At 39.7% G+C, this 26,933-nt stretch overlaps 1 long non-coding RNA gene across 1 annotated transcript; it reads right to left on the bottom strand.

Moving 5' to 3' along the window:
• Window positions 1-269: 269 nt before the first annotated feature.
• LOC134292467 (uncharacterized) lies at window positions 270-25,529 on the bottom strand. The gene is made up of 4 exons (XR_009999713.1): window positions 25,463-25,529; window positions 19,541-19,590; window positions 17,999-18,158; window positions 270-630 (listed from the first exon to the last, which is right to left on the bottom strand). It is a non-coding gene; the product is annotated as an uncharacterized LOC134292467 (long non-coding RNA).
• Between the last annotated feature and the right edge of the window lie 1,404 nt (window positions 25,530-26,933).

Genomic DNA, 26,933 nt, shown 5'->3' with positions numbered 1-26,933 from the left:
CATTACTGTGTATTGAAATACTTTTTCTGTCAAATTTGTTGTATAACATGATGTTTTGGTGCTTAATTTGTAAAATCATAATCCAATTTGATGTTTAATAGGCTTTTCCTTAATCCCTCCTTATTATCCAAGATATTCGCTTATCCAAGGTTCTGCTGGCCCATTTAGCTTGGATAAGTGAGACTCTACTGTATGGGAGTAATTTTTCTTAAAACTTCTAAATTGTTATAATATTAAGATAATAACAAGTGAGTTGGAGAACATGAGTGGAGAATTATTATCTTAGGGGAAAAAATAAAACATCCAACTTACTCTTGTAAAAAAATGATCTAGACTGCCTCAATGTATGCCCACAAATGCTTTTATTGTTGCTAAAAATGGCAAAACATTAATGAGGAGAAATAGACAACCTAGGAGAGGCTGAAGCAGTTTGCTTTTGCCTGAAACTACTTGGAAAAGCAAAACTCTGCCCTTTCCTCTAAGCAATACAGGGGAAGCAGTAAGACAGGTGGACACGAGGAAGGGACTCTGGCCTGCATTGATGGGATCTCCATGAGTAAGAGGCGAATTTCATACCTGGTCTTTCAGAAAAAGGAAGTCACAATCCCACGAAGTTTCCCATGTGCTGGTCTGAATGGGAATGAACAAAAGTTAAATAGGAACATGAGCAGGTTTGGTAGTTTTTTCTGGGGCCAGCATTATCTGAGAGGATATTCTGCTAACAGAAGAAAGCTATCTTGAAAACAGCTCATTTAGGACATCCATAGCTTGGAAATAGACTTTACTGTACTACGCTTCCCAGAATTGTCATGTTGACTGGGGTATTGCAAGAGTTCCAATCCAAACAGCAACTTTTCTCAGATTCTGATGGGGATATCTTTTTTAAAAACCACACCCAAAATGAATAAACTGTATCAGTTGTATTTGTGTGAGTTCGTTTGTGTTTGTCAACCTCTAGTGAACAACCAGAGGGCCATGTCTCAGGTAGTGGCAAAAAAAAAAAAATTAGAAAAAGAGCATGCTATCTCTGCTGAATGTAGGGGCCGGGCTGTGGTGCAGGCTGGTTAGCAGCCAGCTGCAATAAATCACTCTGACCAAGAGGTAATGAGTTCGAGGCCAGCCCATGTCGTGTTGGGGTGAGCACCCGACAATTAAAAATAAAATATAGCCCCTGCTAGTTGCTGACCTATGCAACCCAAAAGATAGTTGCATCTATCAAGTAGGAAATGTAGGTACCACTTATATGTGGGGAGGCTAATTTATGACACCATAAAAATCATCCAGCCACAGTTGGAATGAGGAAGTGCTGTCGCAGTGGATGATGAAGCAGCTGCTCCCCCTGTGGCCAGAATCAAGCGTACCCTCAGGATGCTGGAAGCTGGAGAAGGTTTAAATTGCCTCTGCGTCTGTCTCTGTCTCTGTTCTATGTTATATGGCATTGAATGTTTGCCTTATATGTGTACAATGTGATCCGCCCTGAGTCCCCTTCAGAGTGAGAAGGGCGGAATATAAATACTGTAAATAAATCCTGTTCAGAAGCAATGAACACAAACCCTTGAAAGCTACATGCCCATTGTTATCTCTTGCCTCCACCTGCTTCAAGATATTTATCCTTTAACATTGATTAGGTTTTTAAATACATCAAATGTCACTGTCCCTAAGGAATTCAAATTAATTACTATTACAATACAATGTACTCTTCTTTAATACCAGGTATACTCTCAATGTGCCTGTACACACATACACAACTACAGAGAACACATTGTCTATCATGCAATTCAATCCATCACTTTTATTGGCATAGATTCCATTGACTTTTCAAAAAACTCCAACTTTCTCATAATATTATTTCTGGTGCTGTGATTACTCATATTCATTCTCCAGGCATCATTCTGAAGTGCATATTCTTGGAAGGACTGATAAAAAATCCCCCCTGTTCTTTCTGAATTTTCAGAATGTAGGAAGAACAAAACTTTCGCCAGCTGACATTTTCCAGATGGTTTTCCAAGTGCTTTGAAAAAACACACACCAGAAACCCGCCTCAGCTTATGCTGGCTAGTAGGAGGAATGGGATGACCTGTGACATTATGTAATTTCTATATTTAACTTATGCTTCTGCAAAATGTATTTTAAGGATTGTATTGATAAAGAATTTGAATATCAGTTCAATCATTTTTCACATTCTAGTCTCATGGTACAGATTTGACAATAAGTTGGAGTAAACTGATACTGTTCCATAGAAATTCATGGAGCAATGGAACCTCTAATCCTATCTGAGGATCTAGTACAGAACAAATGCACCTTCTAAAAACACAACTTCATTAAATTTTATTAGGTTGGTTTCCAACACAAATGAAAATAAGGATTTTGGCTATAGAAATTAAGGCTTAATCAGTTGTTGTCTGTTCAGGGAAACAAGAAAGGATAGGTAAAGGTAAAGGTTTTCCCCTGATGTTAAGTCCAGTTGTGACCGACTCTGGGGTTTGGTGCTCATCTCCATTTCTAAGCCGAAGAGCCGGTGTTGTCCATAGACACCTCCAAGGTCGTGTGGCTGGCATGACTGCTTGGAGTGCCGTTACCTTCCCACCGGAGCGGTACCTATTGATCTACTCACATTTGCATGTTTTCGAACTGCTAGGTTGGCAGGAGCTGGGGCTAACAGCGGGCACTCATTCCGCTCCAGAGATTTGAACTTGGCACCTTTTGGTCCGCAAGTTCAGCAGCTCAGCGCTTTAACACACTGTGCCACCAGGAGATATGCATTACATATTTTCTGTGGCAAATGTAGTTGTGCTTTGTCAATACTTTTAACATCATCAATGGCATCTGAGTAACATTTTGGAAAGATACAGCTATATCACCAGAAAGCATATTTTCTCTTCTTTTTATCATACCTCTATCCTATATTTCTCAAGAAGGTGCATCTAATCGATGTCCTTGCCCTGTTCATTCACCCAGTAATCGGAGTTCTCTACAGAATATGCACATCAAAACTGATGTCACACCTAACATATCAGTCAATGCTGTCATAACCTCCCCATCCCATGAAAAGTAAAGGTTCCAAACCAATGGCACTCTCTTTTTCACAGGATGGCTCAGCAACCATTCTATGAAAACTTAATAATAATTTAATAATTATTATTTAATAATAATTAAAAAATCTGCCAAAACTAATATGAAATTGAGATGGGATTATATGAAATGAATGGTTTTATAAGGCACAAGGAAACAAAAATATATTTCCTTGGCAATAATAAAGCATAAAGATGGGTGTCAGCCAAGTCTTTCCAGGGAAAATATTCTACAGCTGGAGGGCACTCAACCTTGTGAGATAGGCCCCCTTCACACAGCTGAATAACATCCCACATTATCTGCTTTGAATTGGAATATATGGAAGTGTGGGCTCAAAAATCCCAGTTTAAAGCAGATATTGTGGGATTTTCTGCCTTGATATTCTGGGTTATATGGCTGTGTGGAAGGGCCCATAGTTTAGTTTGAGGCTGTGTCAGTATGGGGCTGCTTGTTTTGGGGAATTTTTTGTCCTGGATCCAGCTGAATCAGGGGTCAGTGTCCAGACAATTCAGCTAGTCCCCATGCTGGCCTGTTCTTGTGTCACTACCATTTCTCCTTGCTGGCCATGTCATTCCCTGCAAGCACTTGATGTTGCCTGTCATGCTTGCTGGTGGCTAAATGGGACGTGCAATCAATAAGGAAGAGGTAGAGCAACCCCCTTCTTCTTTCTCGTCCGTCATCCAAGTGCCCCATTCTAACATCAGTAAATATGATGCAATGGCCAGCATTTGCAGGAAGTTCCATAGGAAATGGAGAATGGTGACAGCAACATCCCTTCCCCTTCTCTGACAGTTCTGTATTGGTGCGATGGCTCAGCAAATGGGCATGGCCAGCCGGCCTGAGGGCAAAGCAGAATATCTGCAGGGAGCATCCTCAAGGGGTCATGGTGCCTTGGGTTTGGTAGCGCCAAGGGGTCCAGCCATGGCTAAGAGCTGCAGCAAAGGAGGCAGAGGCAGGGAGGACACTGAGAATGCATGGGCTCTGAACTACATACCTCATTGGCTGAGGGTGATGACAAGGAGTTCAGCTTTCTGGTGGCCGATAGTGGTGACAGAACTGGACAGGAGGTGCCGTGAGAAAATCACACTCTGGATATGGGCAGAAGCACTCTCACTTGGGCATCAGGTGCATCTGCAGACTCTCTTGTGAGTTCTTCATTTTAAATAGTGTATTGTCCTTTCATATATGTTTTGCAATAAAAGGTAAAGGTTTCCCCTGACATTAAGTCCAGTCATGTCTGACTCTGGGGGTTGGTGCTCATCTTCATTTCTAAGCCAAAGAGCTTAGACACCTCCAAGGTCATGTGGCCGGCATGACTGCATGGAGCACCATTACCTTCCCGCTGGAGCAGTACCTATTGATCTACTCACATTTGCATGTTTTCAAACAGCTAGGTTGGCAGAAGCTGGAGCTTAGCAGCGGGCGTTCACTCCGCTCCCGGGATTTGAACCTTTTGGTCTGCAAGTTCAGCAGCTCAGTGCAATACAAATAAGATATGTGCAGAGTGTATAGGAATTTGTTCAGTTTTTTTTTCAAACTATAGTCTGCCTCTCCTCAACAAAGGTTGCCAAGAAAACTCTGTGAAATGTCCAACATCGAATGTTCGATATTTCAGAGTTCAAATTATGCTCTTCAAGTTTCATCTTGAACAATGATATACAGGATGTTCTGCTCTAGTCACCACTGGGTGGCCCTGGACAAGTCACTATGTTTTTACTTTTAATGTTTTTCATCCAGTTTTTTCTTCGTTTCATATTTAAAATGCCAGAAATCCATCTTTTCTTAATTTTACCTTCTTTAATTGCATTCTGGGCCTGGGGTTTTTTCATCACCCTTACCTATTCCATGTCACTGTATGCCTCAATGCATTAGGTTTTGTCTTTTTTAATGAGACGATTTAAGGGACTGGGGAAAAATTCATACAGTCCACATTTTAATTAGAACTGACCTAATTCACACATCCCAAGTAAAATATGAACTGAAATGCAGTTCATGTATTGAAATGCTCAAAAATATACATATTGACAAAAATGGCATGAAAAAGGCACATTAGAGAAAATTGCTTGCCAAAAATGCATATATTACGGACAGTACAAAATGTATTTATATTTATTATATAAATATAGTAAATATAAAATATGGTATGTTTTTAACCAGTCTTAAATTGTGGATTGCCCTGACTTGTGTGGTGCCATGTGCTCCTTGTTGCAAGAACTCCACCGGCTGCCAAGCTGAGCACAATTCACTGTGCTAGTTATTAGAGATGTGCGCAAAATTTTTTCCTTCGTTTCCTTCGTGCTATTGTTTCGTTTTCACCATTCATATCCACAAAACGAATGATGACATTTTAGTAGGAAATGAGAGGCAACACGAATATGAAAGCCGTACTGTCATCGTGCTTGCTTTTGTTTTCCTTTTATTTCACCCCGTAACAATAAGCAGGTACTGACAGAGGGCTGCTTCCCCATTACAGCTATGTGTACCAAATGCAAGCCTTGCTTGGGGGCTGCACTGCCCCTGCCACTTGTCATCTTCCTCCTCTTCCTGGGTGGCCTGTCTTCCGAGGAGAAGGAGGATTGCCAGCAACAATGGCGAGGGCAGCATGAAAGCCTCGCTTGGGGGCTGCGCTGTCCCCCCCACTTGCCCTCTTCCTCCTCCTCTTCCTCTTCCTGGTTGGCCATTCATATTAATAATGATAATTACTCTGGGACCCTAAGCTGAGTCTGGGAGAGGAGTGCCTCACCTCCCCTTTACATCGCATGTGTACCAATGGATCTTAATAATAATATTCATATTCATATTAATAATGATAGTTATTCTGGGACCCTAAGTTGAGTCTGGGAGAGGAGTGCCTCACCTCCCCTTAACATCGCATTTGTACCAATGGATCTTAATAATAATATTCATATTCATATTAATAATGATAGTTACTCTGGGACCCTAAGTTTAGTTAGAGAGGAGTACTTCCCCATGATAGCTGATGTGGGCCAATGGGTGTTACTAATAATAATATTATTAATAACAATAGTATTCTGGGGAAGACCCAAACGTTTTAGAAGTTAGTGGTCTGGAAGGGATCAAAATGCACTCTGTGTGTGGTGATTTTCACCCCTCTAGCCCAAAAACTGAGTTGGGGGCGGGGGGAGATGAGCCTCAGAAGCCCCCTATTGCATTCAATGGTCTAAAAATTTTCAGTTTTTTTCATAAGCCAGACAAAAATTATTTTCGTATAGGTGCCCCATTTTCATTAGCAGGAACAAATATGAAAATGAGACAAAACAAATAGCAATTCCATACAAAAGCACAACACTACTAGCTATCACCTGTAGAAATCTATATGGCTCAGAAACCAGCTATTTGATAGACAGTATCTTCCCCTGCGAGTGTGTTCATGCTTTAAGAACTGTATTGGAGGCCCTTCTATTCCACTGCAGACATGGTTAATGGAAATACTGGTGAAAACTTTCCTTATGACTGCTTCCACACTTTGGAACACTCTTGCTTCTTTATTGTCCTTGTCAGAGTCACATTAATGTTTTCATAGGCTCTATTTAAATTCCCACCTCTCCGATGTACCACTAGGGACAGACTAACATCATTTCAAAATCTGTCCCATCAACCCGAAAACATGCATAGCTATTAAAAACCAGAAGCAAAAAACATATTTATTTTGAATTTATATTTTTCCCCAGTTCCTGTGTATTTTTGTTACTCCTGTTTTCATAGTTTTTTTTTTAAGTAGGCCCTAAGCACTATTCCTAAAATACCCTAATGGACAAGGTATCCTGGGTCCTTTCAATGTTAGTTTAAGATCTTAGGTTTCTAGCAAGCTTTAGGAGACTGATTTTTAACAAGAAAAGGTGCTGTACTATTTCAAATCTTTGTTTTCAATGAATATTGCAAATGGTTTTCAAACTGTTGTTGATTAATACTGCTTTGATCTCAATTTTGTGTTTTATTTGAATTTTCTGCCTTTCTGTAAATTTCCTTGAGTTCCAATATGGGAAACAGGTGGAATATAAATAAAGTTATGGATGGGCAGATGGCTATTGACTCCAGGACAAAGTGTGGGGCAGGGGCACAGAGTGTTACGAATGTAGGGCAAGGTTATGTAACATGATGTATTTTCTCCCAAAGTAACTAAAAGCAATTGTTTTACTCAGCCTTGGGAAATGCTGAGATATACTTTTAAAGTGGTAACATAAGGGGAACTGACTATCCTCTTTCACAAGGGAAACTAATTACAGTACTTTTAAAACACAACTTTATAGGCTCTGGCAAGAACTGATAATTATCCAAGTTCCCCTTGCTTCTTTTTCAACTTGCTTTAGACCCCAATTTATCCCTTGGTTAAATAAATCAGATCTGACTAAAAAGGTTTCAAGACAGCTGCTTGTGCAAAAGAAAAAAGAAAAAAAGAAAAGAAAAAGTCTTACTTCATTCCAGGTAAGGTTTGGTTTCCTGCAACTTTAAGTAGCTAATGAATGGTTTTCATATGGAGCCTGATTTTCCAATACATTCTGTCCGGAGTTCTGGCACATATGATATAGTGGAATGACATCATATCCATTAAATCTCTTTGCCTTTCTTTTAGAAACTTAAGGTTAAGAGCTCAGACACTGTTCCAAGGATCTGGTGCGAAGAGGACTATGGTGCTCTAATTCACAACGTCTTTAAAACAATGAAAGAATAACCAATAAGTAGGTCACTGAATTTGATACAAACCATCAGTGCTAACAATATCCTAATTTATATGTCACACACATATATATCTATAACTAGCTATATAGATATATCATTTCCAAGGAATCCAATCTGTGTTTTATTCTTTATAACATACTTTTGGTAGGGATTTTAATAAAGGCTGATTTGACAAGATATAAATTAAATTAATATTAAGTCATATCTGTTAACTAACTGACTGATGACAACTGCTGAGCTCTCGACCATTAATATTTCACCTCCAAGCAAGCCATAAAGTCGGTAGGTAGGAAATTAAAATAAAATCAGATACTAAAAAGAATAACAATGGAGAAAGAACGTTTAAGTTCAAGCCCTCAGAAAACCATTGCACATATAACTCATTATAATTCTGCGCATTCCCATCCAGGCACTATAAAGTAGTCATAGCCAAAACCTTGAAATTTAACAATGTCTTCTACTGGAATGTTTCCATCTAGCAGTAAAGTTACATTTAAAAAGGAGAACATTCTGAAACATGACATTGAATTATACAAGTCCAAAGGTGGAAAACGTTTTTTGTAACCTTTACATTCTTGAATTCTATTTAAATTAATATTATTTTATAATGTATTTTTTAAATGATTTTTATCTCATAATACAGACCTTTTACATAAGGACCAATCCAGGTGGTTGTATTGCCATGATCACTGATTGGTGGGATCTCCATATCCAGAACTTTGTTTCTTTTTGCACAATATAGGTATGTTATAGGCACCATATCAAGATGTATGGAGAATGAGTCATTATTCATACATGTCTCTCATGTCTCTATCCATTTCAGTCCCCTGTTCAGTCAAAATGTAAGTACAGACGAGACACAGCCTTCCAATGGATGTGCATGTCACTCAGGGTTGGATCTATGGGATGGAAAGAAGGCATTGCCCTCAAAAAAGATTTTCCCCTTTTAGAATTCCTTTCAGCCCTCGTGCCTAGTGTTTCATAGAGAGAGCCTGACTGGCAATTGTTCATACTGTGAATTCTTACATTTGCTGTATTACAATTCCCTTGGTCACTTTGCAAACTGGCCCATTTTCTTTGGCTGCCTTAACTATATTTCCAAATATCCAATTGCCATTTGAAGTTTGGGAAGGGTGAGAAAATTTCATTTGGAGAGAGCTGAATTTTTATGTCTTAGATCAATGCGCTCACTCAGCTCCAACCCATAGCTACAGGTGCTTCTCCTCTTAGCTGTTTGTCAATGGGTGTAAAATCACGGGATGTTCCAGCTGGTTTTTAATGAATGTATTTTTATTCAACAGGTTTTCTTGCTGTTTTAAATGTTTTATGCTCAGTTATATCTTATGTTTTATTTTGAGTGTTGAAAGGTTTGTCTTTTGGACTGCAAGTCAGACAACTCTCACTGAGAGCTTTGGGAAGTTGCAGTCCAAATGAGTAATGTTTTCAAACTCAGGTTTGAACCACTCTTTCAGATAATTATAATATATATTTTACTGTTTTAAGTGGGATGAGCATCTGTACCCAGGGATGGGGACAATGTTTGCTTTGTATCAATCCCAAGGGCACCATAATAGTGAACCTCACAAGCAGAATAATTAATATTCACAAGCAGAAAGTGAACAACTACTATACTAGCAACCTACTGAGTTTTAGGACCTCATCACATGGGCCTTTTTGCCCGTCCTAGGACACTGGCGAGATGCAGCCAGGCTGGAGTCTGCTAGAGCCCATCACATGATGCAGGGCTTCTTCTGGCGAAGCTCCATCCCAGCTCCTTGGACACTGCATCTTGGCAGCATGCTAAGAGGCAGCTCTGAGAACATGGGCAACTAACTGTGTTCTCATAGACGAGTTATGCCGTCACACCCAGGCACCTTTTAAAGCTTTAGGATGTGCTTCTTCCTTTGCCCAGGTGAACTGCAGGGGCCTTACTTAGAAGCTCTGGAAATCCCAGTAACCAAAGGCACTTCAAGTAGAACAATCAAACAAAATTTTATTTTCACAAAGTCCTTGGCAGACTTGGCACACGTAGTTAAGGTTGCAAATACAAACAATCAACTTATAAAACCTTGCAGATGTTCCTTTCTTGCTTTTCCCCTTTAGTTGCTGGGTTAACTTCCACCAAAGGTGAAGAGATCGTGAGATCCTCTTTACCCTAGCCCTGAGCTGCTATCAAAAAGGTCTATAACTATCTAAGCTCAAAGCTAGTTTTTGAGGCGAAGTTGGTAGGGCTTGTTCCAGTGGCAAAGAAATCCGGAGATGTTCTTTGCCCCAGTGTTAAGCTATTAGAAAGAACAGGTCTTTCCCCTATCTATGCTCGGCACTGGTTTTAAAGGCAGGTCAGTACTTACGATGGCCTTGTCTGAGCTGGCCTGGCTTGGCCACTCAAGCACATCTAAGTTGTTTCTTTTTTCTTCTGTCTAAAAGGCAAGAGGCTTCTCAAAATGGAGCCTTCTTTCCCCAGGAAAAGGGGCGGTCTCCAGAACAAACTGATACATTTGCAGGCTGCAAGCAGCAAAGACTTTGCTGAGCTGGCTACAAACTCTGCTAATAGCCTAACTATCAGACTGCTGCAGAATCTGCAGCAATCCTGGAGCAAATGCAAACAGGTGCTATTTTCTACATCTATGGAAAAATGCAAACCAAACCTCTGGGAGACGGAACACCAGTGGTTCTCAACCTGTGAGTCCCCAGATGTTTTGGCCTTCAACTCCCAGAAATCCTAAAATCTGGTAAACTGGCTTGGATTTCTGGGAGTTGTAGACCAAAACACCTGGGGACTCACTGGTTGAGAACCACTGTCATAGACTTAGCTGGGGACAGCATGGGACCAAGTCGGAGGCAGACAGGAAATGGTGTTTCATGATAAGTGGGCAATGCAGAGTGCTGCCCGATGGCTTCCCCCATGGCCCCACAAATTTGCCCCACTGCCTGATGGATTCCCCCACTTTCCCATGGCTTAAGGACCTCCATGTAATGAGGTCCTTAGTCTTCTTTGTTAAAAAAAGTGAAGTATGCTCCAACCCCTGTACCTACAGAACCAGTACCAATAGTTTCACTCATGTACATTTGACACAATATATCATCTCTAGGAACTTTCTAGGTCCTTGGATTTGTTCCATAGTAATAAGCAACTATATGCTACGATCACTACCCGTAGCACTAAAACACTTTTAGATTTTGATGCAAAAGCTAATACTATAACCTAGCAAATAAATGATTGATAATGATAGTATGCACATGGCATCCATCTGAGATAATGAACTGATGTGCCGACTTCTCCATGCATGCAGTTCTTTCTCAGAGAAATCAGGAATTGGCCACAAGCAATCCTAGAGAATGTTCATTTTGTTTCCGAATAATTAATCCCATTCTTCAAAATACGTTAACATTGGAACCCAGTACAAAAGCGAGCAAATATTTTAAATGTTTAGGGTATTTATTTTTGCATCTTATAAAGTGCCTAAATGTATCCACACTTACAATTTTTTAAAGTAAAATTTGCAAGTACCATGATTACATCATTAAAAATAGCTGCATTTGGCAAGTTTTGCAAATGGATCAATCAAAGTACAGTTTCCAAATACAGAGTCCTTTGTTCAGTGACTGACTGGGTAGTTATTCAGAAACATAATAGTGTGATTTTATGTTAGCAAGTACTAATGCATGGTATTTTACAGTTCCCATGTTGAGCTGTTGTCTAAAGGCCTTTATGTGTACATTCTAGTCTATTTATATACCAAAATGCACTCCATTTTAAACCTTTACTGTCTAAGAAATAATAGGCATACAGAGAGCTTGTCTTAAACTGCACTGCATGGGCTCTGTTCACCTTTTTCCTCTTTTGCTTCTGCCATTTGTAAGACCTGGTATTTGCAGCCGCCTAGCAGTGTGTTCAAGTGCATGCTATTCACACACTTTGAAAGTATGCTTTGACATCACTTTAACTGTCATGGCTCAGTGCTATGGGATCATGGGAGTTGTAATTTTATAAGGCATTTAACCTTCTCTGCTAAAGAGGGTTGGTTCCTTACCAAACTACAAGTCCTATTATTCCATTGCATGTAGCCATGACAGGTAAAGTTGTGTCATACTGCATTAGTTGTATAGTGTGGCTGCACCCTGAGTGTACATTTCATCTGCACACATTTTTAGCTAGTCATAATTCTTTTTAAATATATGCACATTGAGTATTATATGCTGTATATACTAGAGTACAAGTCTAGAAATTGTAGCAATTAAAATGAACCCCAAATTCCAAGGTTAAGTTACCCTCAGGTCAATGTAACTATTGTACCTTAACCATTATTAAAAAATGAAGCATTTTCTGGATAAAGTGGTGAAAAGTGAGAGCTATATCTGGGAAGAAGCTGAAAAAAATAATCAACCCACTCTACTCTTTTTACCATGGCACCATTCATAATCTTTTCAAATGCCTAGGTAGAAAACTGGCAGAATGACCCTCAATTTATCCATGAGTCATATCAAAATCCATAGTTTTGGCCCTCAACGTATACATGAGATCAACATATACAAATATTAATGTTGTCTCTGAAATGGACCTCAGGTCTCAGAAATGCTTGGATTTCCAAGGATTATGTTTTTTGATTTACAAGAAGCCACTGGAGATATAAAACATTTAATGAAAATTCCAATATTATATTCCACCTTAGTCTCAAGTTCTTTTTCCTGTCTCAGATATAAAGACATTTAGACATATAAAGAAATTTGGATTTAAAAATGGAGTGAAATCCTTGTTCTTGTAAACTAGCCAAATTAAAATGTAGAGGTAATTCAGGCTGATAGGAATGTGATGCATCTATTTGCCACACAACGGTTAAAGATGGAGTCCACCATACTTTATCACTAAAGGCGCATTTGCACTCTGGGTCTAGATGGATAGATGTGTCACCCCTAATTTCTGTATATTTGAGGCTGTATAAAGTAGCAATGGGTTCAGTTTGTGTGACTGTAGGGGGGGAAAGTAGCATTTCTGTTGCCCCAGCCATTTGTCATCAATTACTGTGTTACTTCAACTTCCTAAATCTTTGGGGACTTCTCAAGTCAAGTACTTGCAGCTTTGACGCTGAGTTTTTAAAAATCTGATTATTCACAGCTTGCTAATTCGTAATTGGACTTTTGCAACTTGAAAACCTCCAGTTTTCAGGGAAAACTAATTTATTTTTTTTCCTTGGGTTAATTGTGGTATTCACACTCAAAACAGTAGAGTGAGATGACTTCTACTGGGCTGCGTGCAGTGTGCTGGAACTAATAAAATATATTATTGATTGCCTAATGAAAAGCACCATGTTCTCACAAATTTACTGTGACTGGGCATAGATACAACAGCTCCTTCTGATTTTGTCAGGGCGATCACCTACCATTTTGCTTCTATTACTGCAGAGCAAGGGTGCTTTTAAATTAAATTCAGGTTACCTACAGGGCACTACATTGGGTGGCTCAATTATGGTGCCCTTATACCTTTTCACCAAAGCAGGGCTACCCACTGGTTTTAATTTAGCTTAAGATTCTCAAAATTAATTATGATTGGAGTGTATTCAAAGTTGGAGCAGAAGGCCTCAGAAGTGAAATGTATTTTAACTGTTTTATGTTGCTGATGTGGATGCTTTGCATCTTGCCCTTTCTCTGCTTTCTTTACCCACCTATAAATGTATCCCACCATTTAAACCAGATGTGGGAAGTGGGAAGTGTCCATATGTTGTTGGATTACAAATCCCAGTATTATTCAGGATCTCCTAACCTGGCTAGGATTGCTGGGATTAGAATTCCCATGGGCTACATCAGTGGTTCTCAACCTGTGGGTCCCCAGATGTTTTGGCCTTCAACTCCCAGAAATCCTAACAGCTGGTAAATTGGATGGGGTTTCTGGGAGTTGTAGACCAAAACACCTGGGGACCCACAGGTTGAGAATCACTGGGCTACATGATTCCTATTCCAGATTCAGATCTCTTGGAATGCCAAAAACCAAAACTGTCCTGAAGATCTGCCCTAATAGTAAGTAGAGTGAGTTGGCCATCTTAAGCAGTGGAGCCTGGCACTCACATAAAGGCAAATAAACCTTAATCTTTGAAAGCCTGTCTGAAAAAAAAGGTTTTATCCTGCCACTGTAAGGACAGCAGGGAGGAGGCCATTCTAGTTTCCCTGGGCAAGGAGTTCCAGAATCAAGGGGCAGCCACCGAGAAGGAAGACCCACTCTCTCGTTCCCATCAACCGAGCTTGAGATGGAGGTGGGACTGAGAGAAGGGCGTCTCCTGAAGATCTCAGGGCCCAGGCAGTTTCATACAAGCGGATGCAGTCAGCCAAATAGCCTGGACCTGAACCATCTAGGGCTTTAAAGGTCATAACCAGCACTTTCAATTGTGCTCAGAAACAGACTGGCAGCCAGTAGAGCTGCTGCAACAGGGGGGGGGGGGGGTTGTCCGCTCTGTAGTCAGCCCCAGTTAGCAACCTGGCTGCAGCTCTTTGGACCAGCTGAAGTTTCTGAGCACTCTTCAGAGGCAGCCCCACATAGACCCTGTTACAGTAATCCAAATGGGATGTAACTAAGGCATGTACTACTGTGGCCAGATCTGGCTTCTAAAGGAATGGGACAGTTGGTACACAAGTTTTAATTCTGCAAAGGTCCTCCTGGTCATTGCTGACACTTGGGCTTCAAGGTTCAGTGCGGAGTCCAAGAGGACCCCCAAATTGTGGACCTGTGACTCCAAGGGGAACGTAACCCCATCCAGCATAGGCTGAATCCCCATATACGATTCGTACTTCTGCCTTGTCTGGAATAAGTTTTTAAAATTATTTTTTGAATGAAGCAAAGTTTGTGTACATTGTACCATCAGAAAACAAAGGTTTCACTATTTCAACCATCCATGCGCACAATTTTGGATGTCAGTATATTTCGGATTTTGGAATGTTAGATGAGGACCACTCAACCCTTATTTAATTGGAAATTGAGATGGAGAGGCGTACTGTGTGAGATTTTGTGCCCTTTAGTCCAAGTGTTAAAGGAGGAATCTAGGGTACTGAGTCCTGCCCTTTAAATAGATGGGTAGCACCTTTAAAATTAGACTAAAATCAAATTTACATCTCATTGAACAGGGAACCCTCCACCTCTAATGTTTTTCATCTAAGTAAAATTAATGAAGCCAGAATGTTAGCATATGTCAAACTTGAACTGGGAGAGCAGATCCAAATCTATTTCAATAATGCTGGAGTCATCAGTTTCCACCGGGTGAGAGTCCAGTGGGTCTTTTTGTATTCATGCGTGACAGCTCTTGGAGCAATGCAGAGCAAGGGTTGATGTCTTGAAGAAAGAAGCAGTGGAGATAGGATGAGAGACCATTTTAAATTACAGGAATCCCATACCAAATGTTTCCAAATTTCAGACCTTCAAATGTTCAAGCTAATTATTTGGAAATTTTGCATTTCAGTAAATTCTTCTAGAATAATCCAATTGATTTTAAGTGTGTTGTATAAATATTTTGGGGAATAAAGAAATGTTGTTTAACTCCCACTTTAGAGATGATGAAATACATATGATTCAAATATCCTAGTTTCACAGTGGCAGTCCCAGCTAATCTGCTGCTATGCCACTTTCTCAGCTACATTTACAATGTTCCACTTTTAGTCTTTCCCTACTATTTTCTTCAGTGTGAACTGAGCTCAGAGTTCAAAAGTAGTTACCACTCAATTAACCCAGCTGCAGGGAAAGAAGAGGAGGGGATGGAATTTTGTCTTCCCAATAGGCTGAGATAATAGCAAACTACAGCAACCTCTCTTAGCTTTGGAACAGATCTCATGCTGTGTGACTCCAAACTGCTTCTTGAGAAAAGTACTGATCTTGTAAAAGGCAGGGAAAGGCAAACGACTCTGATGTTATTCAACCACACATGCCTCAATTTTCATTTGTGAAATGTTGAAGGATGTCGAAATGAGGCATGGATATCATGTTTCAAAATGGAGTGAGTCTCAAACTTCCATGATATCCTTACTATCCAGGCATGCTTAAGGACTTTCCTTCAACTAGTTGTCAAACTGAAATAGAATCTCTTCCAAAGCAATAACAAAAGTTTTCCAAATTGTGTGTATTGGCTGCAGTATTTAAGTGTGTTGCGCAAACATAACAATAAATGACAAAAATCTCAGAAATGTATGTTATGTTATAATTAATATATATATTTTAAAATATATACGAGGGCTATCCACAAAGTTAATGTTTTGGAATTAAAAATTAACAATGTATAGGAATAAATATTTATTATATACATTTGAAAGCCACACTGCAATAGTACTTTTAAATATAGTCCCCATTCAAAATTAGGCACGTTTCATAACTATTAGTGATTTTTGAAAGTTATTACCCTCAGCGCTTTCCCGCCGCCGCCCTGAAGAGTGTGGAACCCACGCTATTGCAATGCGGAAGCTCAGCCAGCTAAAGAATGAATGCAAAAAGAAGGGAGGAGCAAGCCAGAGAAGAAACGGCCAGGATCGGCCAAGGCTTCTTGGCAGCTTCTCCTCCAGAGGCAATGCTGATCTCCTCCAGACTGCTTGGTCGATCCTGGCCGCTTCTTCTCTGGCTCGCTCCTCCCTTCTTTTTGCATTCATTCTTTAGCTGGCTGAGCTTCCGCATTGCAATAGCGTGGGTTCCACACTCTTCAGGGCGGCGGCGGGAAAGCGCTGAGGGTAATAACTTTCAAAAATCACTAATAGTTATGAAACGTGCCTAATTTTGAATGGGGACTATATTTAAAAGTACTATTGCAGTGTGGCTTTCAAATGTATATAATAAATATTTATTCCTATACGTTGTTAATTTTTAATTCCAAAACGTCATTAACTTTGTGGATAGCCCTCGTACATTAAAGGTTTTCATGATATATGTTGTGTCTCCATACATTTCATTATTACAATTTAAGTATTTGTTCATATCTCTTATAAAGGGTTGGTTTAACCTTTGCCTTGCTTGTAAAAATGAACTACTGTGTTGCAAAATTATACATGTCTTATCAATATGAAATATTTGAAAAGCTCTGCACTATCACATTGGCAGCAACTCCGTTTTTCACCCATAGTTTGTGTGGAGAGAAGTGTGGAGATTGAGGTGAGGCCAGAACATATTGTTATGCACACCCAATAGTTTCAATGCAAACCCTGGCAAAAGTACTTTTAGAGAGAGGTTTCAATCGTCGGCACTCATGCTGATGGATGGTTTGGAGAGTTGTAGTACAAAAAAGTCATTTCCCTAAGGTCACAGGTGATCCAAAGGAGGTAGTCTTCCAGCCCTGACCATGCCGTGATATGATGATGATGATGATGATGATGATGAGGAGGAGGAGGAGGAATTTTCTTCACTGCTCACAAGATTTGGAAATATCAAGGGTTTCATCTCAAGGTACAACAGGATTGCTGAAGGGATTTCTCTACTAGAGCTTCATTGCAGAGTTGTGAAGTATGTGTTTTTCAGCAGAGGTTCTGCTGTGTGTCTCACTACATAAGTGAATAACTGAAGCAGGACTTTCTCAGTACATTCATTCATTCATTCATCGATGATCACCCATGTCCAAGTAGAACGGCCTTCCAAGTGTAGGGGGTCTTGGCAGTGGGTCCATAGATGACTGTGGAGACCAATTCTTGACCCGTATGTCTTCCACAGTGAGGACATCGGTTTCCAGTGGAAGGCGGTTCCGGTCAGGGTTGACTTTATGAGCCTTCATCTTGATGCTTTCTCCCTTTCTCCCTCCATTCGTACCTTTTTGAATTCCACAGCACTGTTGGTCAGAGCTGACCTCCAGTTAGAGCATTCAAGGGCCATGGCTTTCCAGTCCTCAGTGTCTATGCCACACTTTTTATGGTTGGCAAAGTGTGTTAAAGCACTGAGCTGCTGAACTGGCAGACCGAAAGGTCCCAGGTTCAAATCCCGGGAGCGGAGTGAGCGGCCGCTGTTGCTCCAGCATCTGCCAACCTAGCAGTTCAAAAACATGCCAATGTGAGTAGATCAATAGGTACTGCTCCGGCGGGAAGGTAACAGCACTCCATGCAGTCATGCCGGCCACATGACATTGGAGGTGTCTACGGACAACGCCGGCTCTTTGGCTTAGAAATGGAGATGAGCACCAACCCCCAGAGTCAGACATGACTGGACTTAATGTCAGGGGAAACCTTTACCTTTATCTTTAAGCCCATCTTTAAATCTCTTTTCCTATCCACCAACCTTCAATTTCCCATTCTTCAATTGAGAGTAGAGTAACTGCTTTGGTTGATGGTAATCGGGCATTCGGACAATGTGGCCAGACCAGCAGAGTTGATGGCGGATGATCATCATTTCAATCCTAGTGGTCTTTGCTTCTTCCAGCTTGCTGACATTTGTCCACCTGTCTTCCCAAGAGATTTGCAAGATATCTCAATGGCTTCACCTCAATTGTGGAACTCTTCCCTATGAATGTTGGGAGCCTCTAAACTTATTGAGCAGGCAGGACTACTTTATGTCATGTAGTCCATGGTCCTTAAAACCAGTTTAGGCTTTTGAGGGGTTTGTTTTGAATGTGTGCATGTTTTAAAACTGTTTTAAAAGTTCTAATCTGTTTTTAATAAACATTTTATTTCTTTTGTTCAAGCATTTCACAAACCTTGATAGTCTGAGACACAATAAAACAATTCTCAATTTGTTTCCCTCTTTCTGTTTCTCCCCCTCCTCTGAATGATCTTGTCACTGTTCATTGAATTCAAAACTTTGAATTCGGTGATGTTATTTCTTGGAATTCTTTATATTAAATACATATAAGCAAGATTTATAGCATATTATGTACATAAGACTTGGGGGAAAAGTACAGCTATTATATGGAACCTGGATCCCAGATGAATAGTATACAATTGAAGTTGATTCAATAAAATGTAATAATATCATTGAAAACAGGTGTTTGCAAAAGATATCTAACATTTCAGTGTCTATCTTTCTTGGTGAGTATATTTTATATATAAATGAAATAAAATCAGCCTTGTTTGCTACACCTGAAATCTTTAGAAGCCTTGGGATATTTGAGAAACTATGAACCACTGATTCAGTGCAACTCAGGAGGCTAAATTAATCAGGGATTATTATTCCACTAAAACATGCAACTTTATCACACAGTTTATGATTAGAAAAATCCAGAATAAATTTCTTACCAATGAAATAGTCACCTTCTTTTTCTAACACCAGTACTATCTTGTTTTTGAAAATGTGTTTTTATTGATTGGGACTGAGGTATCCAGATACTGTTGTTTTTTCTCTTGGCTACTAGGGGGAGCTAAGCACTTTGGAGAGAAATGATCAATTTAATTTATTAACACAGCCAATAAAAAGTGTTAATAAATTGGGCTGAGTACTAAATGTAGTTCCAAGCTACAATAAAATGGATGTATTTATATATTATTTACAACCATTAGCTCAAAAATGTGTGTGCTAAATACTCTAAGACTCCACTAATGTACTTCCATGCAGCAAAGGTATAGGAGGCATAAAATGAAGGAAAAAACTGGAATATATCACTTACCTATTAAAATAGATCATAGATGCACACATTTTAAATTACTTAAGGCTGACAAAACATACGGTTTTCTGAGGAAAATTAACTGAATATTGTTGTAATATGGATATAATTATCAATGCTTAAGGAAGGCACAGGGGAATAGGTACTAAAGGCAACATTACTAATGTCATTTACACAAAATTATATTTCCTCATGGCAACATAAGCTTATGTATATACACTTACAGTCAGTCCTCCATATAACCTGGGGTTAAGGATGCAAGATCCCTGCAAAACTGGAAAAAAGTATGAATAATAAAAAACACTAATTTTTGCTTGACAAATCACCTCTCTAAAAATCTTTGGGTTCTCCAGTCTGCTTCTGTAATCAACATCTACTGGAAATTGACCAGAGAGTTGTACTGTGAACCTAGATATTCCTAAAGAGACCATATTAATAAAAAATGTAAGTAGTCAGTAATGCAAAATCAAACCCATAAATATGGAAGCCAACTGTATTCATAGGTAACTGGCCCTGTCAAGTAGCGGTAAGACTTTCCTATTGCTAAAGTAGAGGACAGCATGATGGATAAATGCAGGGTTTTATATGGTGCAACAGCCTTGATTAAAGCATTGGCAACAGCAGCAGCTTGCTATGAGACACATAAGTGAAGCTTATTCTGTAATGACTGGGTTGAGGATTGCATCCAAGAACATCCAACTTCTGTAATCACATCAAGTCAACTTTGGCTTAAGGTAAACCTATCTTTGAGAGCCCTCCGGGTCATTCTGTCATCAACTGTGCTGCTCTTGCTTTGCAGACTCAGGGACATGCCTTCCTTGATTGAATCCATCCATCTGGAACATGGCTTTTTCCCCCCTACTGTCTTATGCTTCACCAAGTGTTATCGTCTTTTGCAGTCATGTCTTCTCATGGATTGTCCAAGGCAGGCTGGATCTACACTGCCAAATAATGTAGTTTAAACCTCGTGATATGTTTATTACACTGACAACATCATGCAATTCAAACTGCATTATTTGGCAGTGTAGATCCATTCCAAGGTACAACAGTCTCAGTTTAGCCATTCTGGCTTCTAGAGAGTATTCAGGTTTGATTTGCTCTTCTCCAGCACCATATTTCAAATGAGCTGATGTTCTTCTCATTGGCTTTTTATCCAGAGATCTCTCTGAAAAGGTAGGCAAGGCTCCCTTGGAAACTGACTCAGGGCCATAGCCAGAAAAAAAAATTCCAGGGGAGCGCATTAAAACCTTTTTTTAGAGAATCAGGAAGAATAGTTCCATACCACAAAATAATTTAGAAATCAGGCTCCATTGATCAACTTCAGTGAATACTCAAGACAGATAAACTTCAGTGGACATTCATGGGGATTTGGTTAACCATTTAAAGTTAATGAGTAAGCCAGGTTTTTTAAAAACATGAAAAATTTCAAGGGGCGGTTGAACCCCTAACCACACACACACACACACACACACGGCTACACTCCTGAACTGATTGGATGAGATTTGGTTGTGCTCAGTGTTATTGCCACATTAAGAATGAACAATAATGTAGTGTGATCGGGGCTCACAGAACTGAAGTGTCAGAATATTTTGAGCATCCGGAGCAATGATGCCATCTGCCGCTGACTTCCTGTGACCTCAGGATGGAGATTTTCCTAGCAACAATACAGTAGATTGTTGTGAGTAATCCCATTCTTAATGCAAACTATTTTGGAACAACTTGATGTTCTGTGAGTGAACATCTGTGTCTGCATACATTTGCTCATAGATGTTTCAGATTTTGGTCTCTTCGTGAGGTTGTAACTAGAGGATGGGTGAGGAAAGTAAACCCAACCCACAGGTGGTATCTGAATCCTGGTTTTACAATGACCTTGAATAAGTTGACCCAGGTTTTTGGAGGTTTTTTATTTGATCAAAATTTCAAGAATTATGTAGTATAATTGCCAGTCAATTTCTGCACATAGAATGGAGCAGCTGCTCCAGGTTGTTTTTGTTCCAGGTGGCAAAATGTTTTGGACCAGCCCTGTAATACAGCTGTTATCTTTTAAAAAAAACTTTCTCAGGGTAAGCTTGACATCTCCCTCTCTGTTTCTCAAGGAGTACACTGAAATCAAGATTATAGCTATGTAATTTCAAGTGTCAGGAATAAAATAAGGACAGGTAAACATTGCAAAGTGATACATATGCTGTTTTTCAACCAGCTCTTCCCGTAACAGAGAAGTGAAAGGGAGAATGCACGCCCCACCATCCTTGGCTTCAGTTGTCTGTAAATATGGCTTTTAGAACTCAGAAGAGGGAATCACACAGAACTTTCTTCTTCTCCCTTTTAAATAGCACCATGGAAGCTTTTTTCTTGCATTAATATTTATATATTTATAACATAAATAAAATAGTGGCATGGCCTAGGAAAATAACTATAAATAAAACAGTGGCACAGAAGGAAAGTGCCCGGCGTGATCACTTTTAATACTAGTTCTTTAATTAACACAAAAGCCTGCATGGTGCTAATAGTACTGTGAATATAAGAGGAACAAATATGTGACACCCTTACAACCACAGTTTGCTGAGATCCAGCAAATGAATTTGACAATTGCACTAGTGTTAGAGTCTTTCTCTTCCCTTTTAGGAGAACGGGAGGGCTGAGCTGTTTTTTCTTTCCAGAAAGAATATCCACATTGCCACCAAAGTTTTAAAAAGTTTTTTTCCTCTCTGACTACTACTCTTTCAGGGGCCTTTTCACACTATACAGTTAAAGAGCTATGATTCCGCTTTAACTGCCAGAGCAGCATCCTGCTTCAGATTTGTAGTCTGAAGAGGCACTAAAGCTCTCCAGCTAAGACTTTTAAACACTTTTATTTTTAAAAAATCATAAATCCCAGGATTTGATAGACCAGAACTGTGTATATTAAAGTGGGATCATAGCTGCATAGCAACCAGGCAGTATGGCCATTTTCAAAATCTGGGACTGCCAAGTTGAAAAAAAAGCTCTCTGTGACTACCTTCATAATTTAAAAGGAACTTGACAGTAAGAGAAGTTAGCAATGGACAGGCCCCAAAATGAAAGGCCCTGATCTAATGGGGTTTTGGGCTTGTGGGGACTCAGCCACGGGTAGTACCAGGACTACTTGGAACAACCTGGGAATGAGTCCCCCATTTCCCATCTCAATTCTTCAGGCTTCTAAAAGCCCAGAGGGGTGGGATTGCTCCCCCCAAACCCCCCAAAAACCCATAAAAGAAAAAACTTACCAGACCCCCATTAAGGTGGGGCAGGAGTGGGAGAGCAATTCCCCCCCCCCCTTTCCTGGTATGTCATTTCTATGTGCCAGAAGGAATTCGGCAGTACCTTACTGGCAGCCCAGTAAGTTATTTCTTCTTTTAAGGGCTTTTTAGGGGGGAGGATTGGGTGTCCCCATGCCATCCTGGTAGTTAGCGGCATGGCATGGGGCCACCCCACTGGGAATGCCCAGTTTTTTGGGTGGTGGCATGGGGACTTGAACCCACACCAAAGTGGATTTCTTAAACCCACTTCGGCATGGGTTTAAGCCCTGTCTGGAAGCACCCTTAAGAAGCTTGATCTCCTTTTCAAAAAGAAGATGAACATCTACCTGTTGGGGAATCTTTAGCTGGAGTTTTCACTGAACAGGGAATTGAACTCAATAGCCCATGAGACTCCTTTCATTTTTATGATTCTGGGATTGGCCATAAGAATCAAGCACTTTTGTCTCCAAGGTGGCTGGTCCTACCATTAAACTGAACATGATTGTCTGCTCAGGCAACAAAATTGGAATATAATTATAAAGGAGATACCTTTTTGTATTAAATTAAATATATAAAATAATTTAGTGTAGTTTTATTTTTACTGCCTGGGACGAGAAAAGGAGCTTTTGGGATTGACTGTCTCCTATGCCACGGAAAATCGGCTGTTCTTCCCAGAACATGGGAAGTTAGTTTATAAAAAGGTACTCCATACCCATTGGTTGTCGCAGTGCTGAAGAAGTACCCTGTCTTTGCTTTCATTGTTATTTGGGACATGAATTTGTTACAATACATGTTGCACTGTTCATTACTTTTTTATTACTTTGTATTGCTTTTTTGAGATGAAAACGTTACGATTGGGGAAAAAATGGCATAAAACATAAAAAATTCTGTCCCTTCTGAAAATACTATTTTAAAAGTAACTTTTCAAAAGTAATTCTAATATTGTTATAATACCAGTAAAGTAACTGGCATCATTACATTATTTCAAAATATAACTTCATTCCACCCTCATTGTCTCCAAAAGTAAATACAATAGAATCTCGCTTATCCAACCTTCGCTTATCCAATGTTCTGTATTACCCAATGCAGTCTGCTTTTTTGTAGTCAGTGTTTTTGTAGTCAATGTTTTCATTACATTGTGATGTTTTCTTGCTAAATTCGTAAATACAGTAATTACTACAGAACATTACCGTGTATTGAACTGCATTTTCTGTTGATTTGTTGTAAAACATGGTGTTTTGGTGCTTAATTTGTAAAATCATAACGTAATTTGACATTTAATAGGCTTTTCCTTAATCCCTCCTTATTATCCAACATTTTCGCTTATCCAACATTCTGTCGGCCCATTTATGTTGGATAAGTGAGATTCTACTGTAGTTACAAAAAGCTGTAATTTAAATCCATTACTTTCAAGCTCTCATCTTTGCATTTTTACTATTTGTTCTAACAGCCTAATTTAGCACTACCCTCTTTTGTTTCTCTATCTAAGCAACCATAAGCTAGAGTCTTCTGTAAATCACCAAGTGTGCATCTACGCTGCATAGTTCTTTCAGTTTGACACCACCTTAATTGCCATGACCCAATGATATGGAATCATTGGAATTGTAGTTTCATACAATCTTTAACCTTCTCTGCCAAAAAGAGTTAGTGCCTCACCAAATTATGAATCCCAGGGTTGAACCATGGCAGCTAATGCGGAGTCAAACTGAATTAACCCTAGAATGTAAAGCCACCCCAAGAGATCTATCAGAAAATCCCTATTTAATTTTTGTCCACTCTAGTCTTAGAACACCTTGGCCAATCACGAGCCAATCCTGTAGACGATTGACCAATCATAATCCTTATTATAAAGTGACTCTGTATACCCAATCCTTAATTCTGAGCAAGCAAAAAAGTGCTTGATCGATTTCCTTAATGCATTGTAATTGTGATAACTATAAATTAAAGAGTGGGTGACAACATTTGGGTTAAGGGATTTATAATCAATGCTTTTACAATTTAGTGCCATAATTTCATTTTTATGAAAAATGAAGTCCAAGGACATTAGTCTTCTAGCAAAGTATATCATACATTTTGTAGGCCAGCATAGTTACAGAATATAGGTCCCTTTTATTCTACACAGTTGCAGCACCATTGCCCCATTTTTATTGCCATGTCAATATCGTATAGAATCTTGGGATTTGTAGTTCTGTTAGACCCTCATGGTTTTGAGTGAGATTTGAAATACTGCTTCTTAAACTGCAAATCTCATTATTTTATAGGATTTTGCCAGGTCAATTAAAGTGGAATCATAGTGCAATAATTGTGTAGTATAAAATTGCTGACACTTCCCAAAGAGAAGAATAGTCAGAGATCTTTTGTCATGGTCCCCTCCACATCACCTATGCCGTCACATCCAGGCACCTTTTTAACACTTTAGGATGTGCTTCTTCCTTTGCCCAGATGAACTGCGGGGGCCTTACTTAGAAGCTCTGGAAATCCCAGTAACCAAAGGCACTTCAAGTAGAACAATCCAACAAAATTTTATTTTCACAAAGTCCTTGGCAGACTTGGCACTTGTAATTAAAGTTGCAAATAAAAACAGTCCACTTATAAAACCTTGCAGATGATCCTTGCTTGCTTTCCCCCTTTAGGTTGCTGGGCTAACTTCCACCAAAGGCAAAGAGGTCCAGAGATCCTCTTTACCCTAACTCTGAGCTGCTTTCAAAAGATCTATAACTATCTAAGCTCAAAGCTAGTTTTTGAGGTGAAGTTGGTAGAGCTTCCTCCAGTGGCAAAGAAATCCGAAGATGTTCTCTGCCCCAGTGCCAAAGCTATTAGAAAGAACAGGTCTTTCCCCTATCTATGCTTGGCACTGGTTTTAAAGGCAGGTCATTTGTTTGTACTTACGATGGCCTTTTCAGAGTTGGCCTGGCTTGGCCACACAAGCACATCTATGATGTTTCTCCTTCAGTCTAGAAGACAGAATAGGCTTCTCAAAATGGAGCCTTCTATCCCCAGGAAAAGGGGCGGTCTCCAGAACAAAATGATACATTTGCAGGCTGCAAGCAGCAAAGACTTGCAAAAAGACTAAAGTATCAGACTGCTGCAGAATCTGCAGCAAACCTGGAGCAAATGCAAACAGATGCTATTCCTACAACTATAAAAAATGCAAACCAAACCTCTGGAGGACGGAACATCACCTAGCATGTGCCACTAAGGGGACCATCACACACTGCCCAATAGCAGGGCTGATGTTGGTGGAATCACTAGTATTCTCATTGCTATCAGTAATTTGTGAGTTTTTTCTCGTTCTCCATGATAGCCTGTTAACATGAATGACAATTCTGATATTATTTTTGCAATAATTCATGTAGAGATTGTTATCTTATTTCACTAAAGAAGAAGAAGAACAAACTGTCATGTTAGTGGAAATATGAGGCATATTCAGAATGTTTATCTTGAAGTCAGCATGTCTTCAGCCAACAATCCAACTTCAGTACTTTTCAGTATGTTGCAGACAGAAAAACCTTCTATTTGAGCATTACAAGCATTATTTTCTTTTTTCGCTTCACTCTGTTCCCAAGTTGAACATTATTTTTGATCTGACAAGAGATGACAGGTATCCACTTACAAGTCAATTGAATCACAAAATAGTGTACTTTAGAGCCATAATGATTCAAAACAATGGTCAACTTTCACCATAATTTAGTATACAGGTATACCACTATCCTTTCTGCCTTTTGGAGTTAACATGTCCTTTTACGTCCCTTGAAGGACACAGTGATGTAATTTGAGAAATCAGCATTTTTCCTGGGGGGAAAAATAGGTTTCCATGGGTGAGGAGAAACTCCCTTTATACTTTAAAATCTTAATAGAAGCCTGGGTACCACCAGCTTGAAATAGGCTTTGTAATTATACCTGAATTCCAATTATCACCTACCAATTATTTTAATAAATATTGCTAATATTGTCTTTCAAAGACATAGCCATGTTAGTCTGGTTCAGTATGTAAAGGGGTCTTGCAGCACCTTTGAGACTGAGAGAGAGAAGTGTGCAATTTGGCAAAAACCCGTGCTGTTTTCAGTGTCCAGTTTTCGGCTCCCCCCCCCCCCAATTCCATTTTTAGTAAACTTCTCAAATTCAGAAGGGGTTTCTGTTTTCAGGGGGCCCTGGTGGCACAGTGTGTTAAAGCGCTGAGCTGCTGAACTTGCGGACCAAAAGGTCCCAGGTTCAAATCCCGGGGGCGGAATGAGCACCCGCTGTTAGCCCCAGCTCCTGCCAACCTAGCAGTTCGAAAACATGCAAATGTGAGTAGATCAATAGGTACCACTCTGGTGGGAAGGTAACATGCCGGCCACATGACTTTGGAGGTGTCTAT

The sequence above is a fragment of the Anolis carolinensis genome, chromosome 6, assembly GCF_035594765.1.
Source record: "Anolis carolinensis isolate JA03-04 chromosome 6, rAnoCar3.1.pri, whole genome shotgun sequence".
NCBI lineage: Eukaryota > Metazoa > Chordata > Lepidosauria > Squamata > Dactyloidae > Anolis > Anolis carolinensis.
Note: the sequence above shows the minus strand (reverse complement) of the source record. Positions and strands in the feature narration are given on the sequence as shown.